The 8,967-nt window shown below is 44.1% G+C and overlaps 1 pseudogene; it reads left to right on the forward strand.

The window, feature by feature from the left end:
• The first annotated feature begins 1,881 nt into the window (after positions 1 to 1,881).
• LOC123801540 (non-POU domain-containing octamer-binding protein pseudogene) lies at positions 1,882 to 3,278 on the forward strand (annotated as a pseudogene).
• Positions 3,279 to 8,967: the final 5,689 nt, after the last annotated feature.

The following is an 8,967-nucleotide window of genomic DNA, read 5'->3' on the forward strand; positions in this document are numbered from 1 at the left end:
GTAAAGCCATCCCAGCTGGCAAATAGCTACTGGCGAGTGCTTCCCTCACCCCAGGCCAGCCCTTCCCCACTCATCTGGGATCCAGCGCACCAGGGGTTAATATGCCAGTCGTTGGGAGCTCCAGGAGCGTCAGAAAATCTGCTCTCTCTAGGTGCTTACCACCTGTAGTGGGGTGAAAACTGTCCCCCAAAGATGTGAAGCCTGTGATAGATAGCTTACTTTAAAAGGCAGACCTGTGAATGGCGAAGGATGGAATCCAGGTGAAGATCTTGAGACCGGGAGCTTTTGTTGGGTTATCTGGGTGGGCCTAAGTGCAATCACATCTCCCCCTATCAAAGGGTGGCAGAGGGAGATTTGATAGATGTCACAGGAGATGATGAGAAGAAAACAGATTCGAAGATGCTGGCCTTGACATTTGGAGGGACAGAGCCGCACGCCAGAGCAAGCCAAGCCAAGCCACCAGAAGCTGAATGAGGCAGGACCAGATCCTCCCTGAAAGCCTCGGAAGAGGAAGAGCACGTGGCTCTGCTGACACCTTGATTTCAGACCTCTGGTTTGCAGTACCTTGAGACAGTGTGTTACTGTTGTCTTAAGTGCCCGAGTTAGTGGTAACTTGTTACAGCAGCTCCAGGAAAGGAAAGCACCACCTCTCACCTGGTTCACATCAGCCTCACAACTGACCTCTTGGGGTCTGATTCTTCTCTTTAATCCATCCTGTGCATTGCATTTTTCTTGACTCCTCTGAGTGGTTTCAAAAACTCTCTATAAAGTTTTGGTCCTTTCGTACTGAAACAGCTTTAGTTTCCATTAGTAATAATAACAATCAGCATAGTCACTCTGTGGAGTGCTTTTGCTGTGCTGAGCACTTTACAGAAAGCATCACCTTTCCTCCTTGTAACAACACACTAAGGTTGGCATTATTATCCTTGCTTTACAGACAAGGAAACCAAGGCCCAAAGAAATTAAACATTGATCCGTGTGAGTGGCAGTCAGATGGGCACGCTTGTGTTCTCAGCCTCCTACTGTAGTGCTCAGTGTGTCTCCCGCCCAGGACACTAGCCGGGCTGAGAGCCTTGTTCTCGCATTTCTTTGTCAAACACCCACCACCCTTCCAGATTCAGTGTCTGTGCCACCGTGTCCAGGAAACTCTCTTAAATGCCCATCCCTCGCCTGCCTGCCTGAATTCCCTGTAACTTGTAGGTAGAATCTATTCTTCCTACCTAGAATCTAGTCAGTCAAATTATAGAAATTTGATTCTGCTTTGTATTTTTTAAAATTCAAAACACTGTAGTGGAAAAAAGTATACCATGTAGAGAAAGATCTTAAAAATACAAACCCAAAGCACCCTACTCAATGATTCCTGACTTGGATTCACTGATTCCTATTGCGGAGACCGTCTCCTAATTTTATTTTGAAAAAGATTTATTTATTTATTTTAGCGAGAGAGAGAGCACGGGGGCGGGGGGAAGGGCAGAGGAAGAGGGAGAAAGAAACTCAAGCAGACTCTGATCTGAGTGCAGAGCCCTGATCCCCTGACCCTGAGATCAGACCTGAGCTGGCACCAAGAGTCAGACATTTAACCAACTGCACCACCCAGATGTCCCTCTCCTAATTTTAAATAGAAATAACTCACTGTTTGGGCAACGTGGCCAGTTAGAACTTCCCTGGCTGTGTAGATACCCCAGTGGCACATCTGTGGTATTATCTAGAAAATCTGATCCCCATGTAGATGTTCTATCAGTCTAGAGCCCCACTGTTCCACTGAAACATGATGTGAAAACCAACGCAAGCTGTTCATGTCACTTAAACATTTTCTAGTAATCCGTCTTGGCGCGGCAGACGCTGTGTAGCATTGCTGTTACTCTCAGGGTAGAACAGTCGATAGAGGGTGCACATATGCAGAGAAATAAAACCTTTAACTTGGAGAAGCAAAACCATAGTCCAACGAAGCATCGTCAGCATCACCAGCAGCAGCAGCGGCCACCACCACCACCAGTACCTACACATGGGCAACAAGCCAGCAGCCCAAATGAAGGCTTGACTCTTGACCTGAAGGATTTTAGGAAACCAGGAGAGAAGACCTTCACCCAACGTAGCTGCCTCTTTGTGGGCAATCTTCCTCCTGACATCACTGAGGAGGAGATGAGGAAACTATTTGAGATAGAAGGGAAGGCAGGCGAAGTCTGCATTCACAGGATAGGGCTTTGGCTTTATCTGCTTGGAAACACGAACCCTAGCAGAGATTACCCAAGCAGAGCTGGATCACGTGCCACTCCGTGGAGAGCAGCTGCGCGTGCACTTTGCCTGCGATAGTGCATCCTTTCTGGTCTGAAACCTACCTCGGTATGTTTCCAATGAACTCCTGGAGGAAGCCTTTTCTGTGTTTGGTCAGGTGGAAGGGGTGGGCTGAAGTCACCGTGGGTGATGGAGGAAGGCCCTCAGGAAAAGGCATTGCTGAATTCTCAGGGAAGCCAACGGCTCAGAAAGCTCTGGATAGGTGCAATGAAGCTTCCATCCTGCCAACTACATTTCCTCGGCCCGTGACAGTGGAGCCCATAGACCAGTTGGATGACGAAGAGGGACTTCCAGAGAAGCTGGTTATAAAGAACCAGCAATTTCACAAGGAGCAAGACAGCCACCCAGATTTGTGCAATGAGGCTCCTTTGAGTATGAGTAGGCCATGCGCTGGAAGGCACTCACTGAGGTGGAAAAGCAGCAGAACCAAGTGGACCTCAACATCAAAGAAGCTGGTGAGAAGCTGGAGATGTAGATAGAGGCTACTCGCCATGAGTGCCGGGTCATGCTAATGAGACTGGATTTGATGAGGCGTCTAGAAGAACTTTGGAAGATGGAAGAGTTGCACAACCAAGAAGTGCAGAAAGGAAAGCAGCTGGAGCTCAGGCAGGAGTTGGAGCGCAGGTGCATGAGGAAAAGATGCGGCCGCGGTAGGAAGGATTCAAGGGAACATTCCCTGATGCAAGAGAACAGGAGATATGGTGGACCAGATGGCTATGGGAGGTGCTATGGGCATCAACAACAGAGGTGCCACGTCCCCTGCTCCAGTGCCAGCTGGTACCTCAGCTCCTCCAGGACCTGCCACTATGATGCCAGATGGAACCTTGGGATTGACTCCACCACCAACTGACCACTTTGGCCAGGTTGCTACAATGGAAGACATTGGGGCAATTGGTGGAACCCCTCCTGTGTTCAACCATGCAGCATCTGGAGCTGAATTTGCTCCAAACATCGCCAATACTAATAAAAATTTCAGTTTTTAAAGTTTCCCCAAAACCTTAAAAGAAGAGCCCTTTTTGGACAAGCCAGAATTCTGCCCTGGAGAAGTGTTGGGAGTACCTCCCAATCATTAGGTCTTCCTTGCCTGTACTACTCTAAGGGCGTATGCTGGAGGCTGAGGGTAAGGGAAGGGTGATATTTAACAAATCAGTTCCATGTGGCATATCTTTGAACTAATCGATTCTGTGTGGTGCGTTGCTGAAGTCTCATGTGATGGTTGAGGGCCTGGGCGTGGGGGGAACCATGGCAAAATGGATCCAGTTAGAGCCCCCATTCATCTTGATCATTCCATTCTTTGTCCAGCCTGTTCTGTTTGCTTTCTCATCTTTTTACCCCCCAACCCCAGAGACACTGCCACATACACTGCCACATACACCACAAAAGCACACATCCCCCCAATGACCTTAGCCCTGTTGCCCCATTCATGCGCAGGTGGGGATTCAGGCAACTGGCCACAGAGGTCACGGACAACAGACATACGATTGTTATATCCATTATATTATCCCTTTGTGTCCTAAGGAAGACATTCTCTCTTAGACATTTTCATTTTAGTGTATCTTTAGAAAACCTTGTGCTAAGTTGCCTCCATCTTTCTTCCTGGGGTAAGGACAGCCCAGGAACTGCCCTTTTGTGTTGATGATGTTGCTGTTCTTGATAGGCCTGGGACAATCTTGGGAACAGGGTTGCTGTGTGCTGAAGGTCAGACAGTAGCTCTTAGCCTTGCCTATCTTAGGTAGTTATGCTATCCATTTTTTTTTTATTGGTGCACCATGTTTGATTTATCCCTGATTTCTTTGGAGTTTTTCTGAGAAATGGAGCAGTAATGCAGTATCAACTTATATGCCTTAGAATTTTTTTTTCTAGTAATCGTGTTTTAAAAAGTAAAAAGACACAAGTGAGATTAGTTTTATTTTATGTAACCCAATATATCTAAAACCTTATCATTTTAACATGTAATAATCAATATAAAAATCATTACATCTTACCTTCTTTTTTTTTTTCTATCAAGACTTCAAAATATGGAGTGAAATACACCACATGGAAATTCGGATGAGCCGAATTTCGGGTGCTCAACAGCTGCATAGCAGAGAACACAGCTCTAGAATCACTTACAACTTTTTTAGAAAGCTACATTTCCAAGTTCTGTTCTTCTGATAAATATCTACTTTAAAGACAACAAAACAAGATGTTTTTTCTTGAGGTGTATTTCCTACTCACTGTCAAAAATTAAGAAATGCAGAAAATCACAAAGAATAAAACAAAACTCCCCAGTATTCTAGGTCCAGGGTTATCTTCCTAAGCATACCTAAAAATATATAAATTAGAAAAATTAGAATCATTCTGTCAATACTATTTTGTAATGTTTTGGCTCAGAAATATAGCCCTTCCCTGAAGTCTTGAGGTTGTCCCCTGTGTGTTGGTTTTCTAAGTAGAGTTTTAAAAAAAATTTATTTATTTGAGAGAGAGAGGGGGAGCACACGTGAGTGGGGGGGGTGGCAGAGGGAGAGGGAGGGAAGCAGACTTTCCGCTAAGTACAGAGCCTGTTGCAATGTGGGGCTCTCCCCATGACCCCGAGATCATGACCTGAGCCAAAATCAAGAATCGGTCCTTAACCGACTGAGCCACCAGGTGCCCCTCTGAGTAGATTTTAAACCTAAAAGACAGGGGTCATATTTCATGCCATTTCTACATACCTCAGAGAATATGAACGGGTACATGGAACTCACTCAGTAAACACTTGAATGGACGAGGAAAATGTTAATGAATTAACGAATATTTATTGAGTGGGAGTGGCTTCTCAGACTTCTTAGGTAACAATAAGCTGGATTTGAGGATTGGCTAACCCCAAAAGAATATCTCACTCTGGCTTGGAATAATCCTCTGAACTTGAAGATAAGAGCTTGCTACTTACTAGGAGTTAAACATGGGGTGATCCATTCAAGCCCTCCTGGCCTCATTTTCCAACTGTGTAGGTGAGAAATGTGTGCTTGCCTGCCTTATTATTATCATTGATTCTCTCAGCTCTGCCAGGGCTACGTGAGAACAAAATGTCATAGTATACGCAACAGCGCTCTACAAAATAAGAAGGTGTGTTATCATTCTTCTTTCTAACCTTGCTACCCAGTGTGAAACGTGCTCTGAATACGCAAAAAAATTGGCCCCAGCCACTGACTGCATCCACTTCTTGGGAAGGTTACAGACTCCAAGTCGTCAGGATTTCTATTCCTTTTAAATGATTATGCTTTACTAGTATGTAGTTTCTCCTAGAATGTTAACCATATTTACACTGGTTTCTTGAAGTTAGTTTGAGTGCTCACTGCTAGTCCTTGACCCCCTTAAATCACGACTTTCTTATTCAAATTTTTGTATGCTTTGTGAATATCTTAAGTAGTTGTCGTAGAAAACAATGTGGTGTGGTAAATCTAATAAGTCTTTAATGTCTGAAGTATACATATTTTTTATATTGGAGTTGACAGACAAAATACAGGATCTCACTTAAACTTGAATTTCAGATAAACAATAAATATATTTGTAGGATAAGTATGTACCAAATATTACACGGGACATACTTATCCTAAAAACACATACATTATTTATCTGAAATTCAAATCTAACTGAATGTCATATCTTTTTTTTTTTAAAGATTTTATTTATTTATTTGACAGAGAGAGACAGCCAGTGAGAGAGGGAACACAAGCAGGGGGAGTGGGAGAGGAAGAAGCAGGCTCTTAGCAGAGGAGCCTGATGTGGGGCTTGATCCCAGAACGCCGGGATCACTCCCTGAGCCGAAGGCAGACGCTTAACGACTGTGCCTCCCAGGCGCCCCTGAATGTCGTATCTGTGTTTTTATTTGCTCACTATTTGAGAATAGAATTCTTGGGTTATAATCTTTTCCTCTCAAAACTGAGAATAATGCACCATTATCTTCTAAACAGCACTGTGGAATCTAATTTTTGTTTTTATTTGGGCAACTTGTCCCTTTTCCCCCTTCTGAATACCTTTAGGGAATTTTCTTTATTTTTGCGGTATAAAATATTTTTAAGGACATACGGGAATTTCAGGCCTTTCATTGAGGCTCTAATAAGGTTTCTACGACTCCTGAAATTATATTGCATATCTGGTACCTAATCTTCCTGACTTAAACTTTTCTATCCCTCCTCTTTCTGTCTGATTCTCAACTTTTTGAGGGTACCCGTGGTGTATTTGTAGCTCTGAATCTGTAAGCCGTAGCACAGTGAGAAAGAGAGAGAGTTGTAGAAACGTTGGCTAAGAGATCAAATGGATAAATTGGGACTGTTAGGACCGGCCACACATTTTTCAAAGTCCTGCGTACAGTGTAGCTAAGTCAATGCACACTGGTTATCGAACAATATGAAGATAAAGATAACCTCCCTAACGACAGTTCTCTAACATAAGGAACACTCTTGAGAATAAAGGGACAGACGCTGGTTTCAAGGGAAGGGGAGATGAAAATAGTCTCCATTCCTGGTAGGGAGAGGAGATGGAGAAAAAAATGTAATTAAGAATTGTAGCCTAATAGGCTTTTATTTTTTCAGAGGCAGAGGGGAAACTCCTGTTTCATTTTGTCTCCCTTGCCGAAAGGCCCAGGAGTATGAGAAAGTCATTTTTCCCACTTTCTAGTGAATGGCAGCCAGTTGCCCCCACTGTGTGGCAGAGCAACATTCCAGCTCTTGAGAGCCCTGGGATTAGGGCCGGACAGATTGCCCCAAGAGAGGGGTGTGAAAGGTGACTGACTTAGGAGGCCATCAGCATGTTGGGAGGAAGCGAAATGCCCTTTGATGTCAGGCTACAGCCCTGAGTCAGAGACCTCAGTCCCAGTCTCAGACCTCTAAGACCAAAACATAGGGTGGATTTTACTGGGTAGCTCAGCTCTGAGATCTGCAGCCTCTAAAGGGTGGAGAGCTCAGCTCCCCTTCACTTTATTACCAGCCTCTCCCCTTTACCGTGATTGTAGCAAATAACTCACACTAGCCACGCAGTTCTGTAAATTCTGTGAATAAGACTTTCCTTGACTGCTTAGACTTTGGCACCAACTCATTTGGGGGGGGGGGAGCAATAAAAATATTCTTTTTTAAAAAAGATTTTTAAGTCATCTCTACACTCAGTGTGGGGCTCAAACTCACAACCCTGAGGTCAAGAGTCACATGCTCCACCAATGGAGCCAAACGGGCGCCCCTTAAAAATAAATGTTCTTTAAATGATCAAATCTTAGCTGTTGACCTCAGTCAGATTTAGGGGGATTCTGAATTGGTTCCCAACTGCCTTACATTCCTTCATCAGCTTATCATTTCTTCCATCATGTGAATATCCCATGGCATCTGATTTCCCATGAGATGCAATCCTTTAAGAATTAAGCAACTATGGTAACAACAGCTAAGCTCCCAGTTTTCTAGAATTCCATCCTGGAGTTATCTTCTTACACCGAGCTTGAGGGGCTCCTGGGTTAAGCGTCCAACTCTTGATTTCAGCTCAGGTTTTGATCTCAGATTCATGAGTTCAAGGCCCTGTTGGGCTCCATGAGGGGCATGGAACCTACTTAAAAAAACAAAACAACAACAACAACAAAACCAAACTGAACTTGAGCTCGGCACCATCTTGTATACTAACACTTAGATATTGGTTGCAACCCTGGAAGGTCCCAAGACCCTCTTGTGATTAGAAAGATGGAGTGACTTTAAGGGCCAAGAGGGAAAGGTCTCCCACTCTTAGGGCTGTGTCACCCCTCTTCCGGATGAAGTAAGATAAGATCAAGTCCTTGAGCAGCACCACTACCGGTTTGTGAATTTGAGTATGGGAAAGTCACACTAGGGCTTTTCAATAGGCCTGCGTGTGTATGTAGGTCTATATATAGGCACGTAATACAACATTGATAGCTATGAGTTAGAAATCACGGAAATGAGCTACACAACTGGAGAAACGGATCAGACCCAGTATGGCGTCTTTTATCTTGCCTCTAGAAATCTGCCTTCTTCAGAACCAAAGTCTTGGCATTTCTAAGCATTTATTAAAACTCTGCTGCTTTCTTGAATTAAGAGATTTGTCCTGGAGAAGACAACAAGGAAGGCGCCAGTCCCTGCCAGCTTGGAGATGGCTGGCAGCATTTAGGAGAACTTATAGTGATGTAGGGCAAAGAGGCTATTTCTGACTCATGGGACTAAGTCTTACCTTGTGTGGAACATCATTTAAAGTATAATATTTTAGCATGCAATTCCAGGTCATGGAGGACCCATTATTCTATGCCTGTTATCTGGAGGGGCATGGCCTCGGTGTAATGGCATCATGAATATGCATGAAGGGAGGTCAAGCAGATGGCTCTGACATTAGGAAGAAATAAAATTCATCTTTAATGGATTTGACCATAGCTCCTATAAGCAGGCACCCCAAAGTAACATAAATACACACGATAAAATATGTGTAGGTGAGTTTTGTGATTCCTTCACCTTGTTAAGTGGAGTAAGTAATTTGCTACTTGATCAGAAGTGGGAGAGAATGTGTGCATTATCTCATGGCCCCAGACCACTTTAGCATTGCCTGTTCCCTCTCTTCCCCTTTCCATTCCCCATGATTGATTCCGTTGAGAGTAAAGTAATTGAGGAGCAGAAAACTGCTGAATTTGGGGGAAACATCATTTGGGGTTTTTTATTCCAGGAA

The sequence above is a fragment of the Ursus americanus genome, chromosome 32, assembly GCF_024610735.1.
Source record: "Ursus americanus isolate L20-20 chromosome 32, mUrsAme1.1.p, whole genome shotgun sequence".
NCBI lineage: Eukaryota > Metazoa > Chordata > Mammalia > Carnivora > Ursidae > Ursus > Ursus americanus.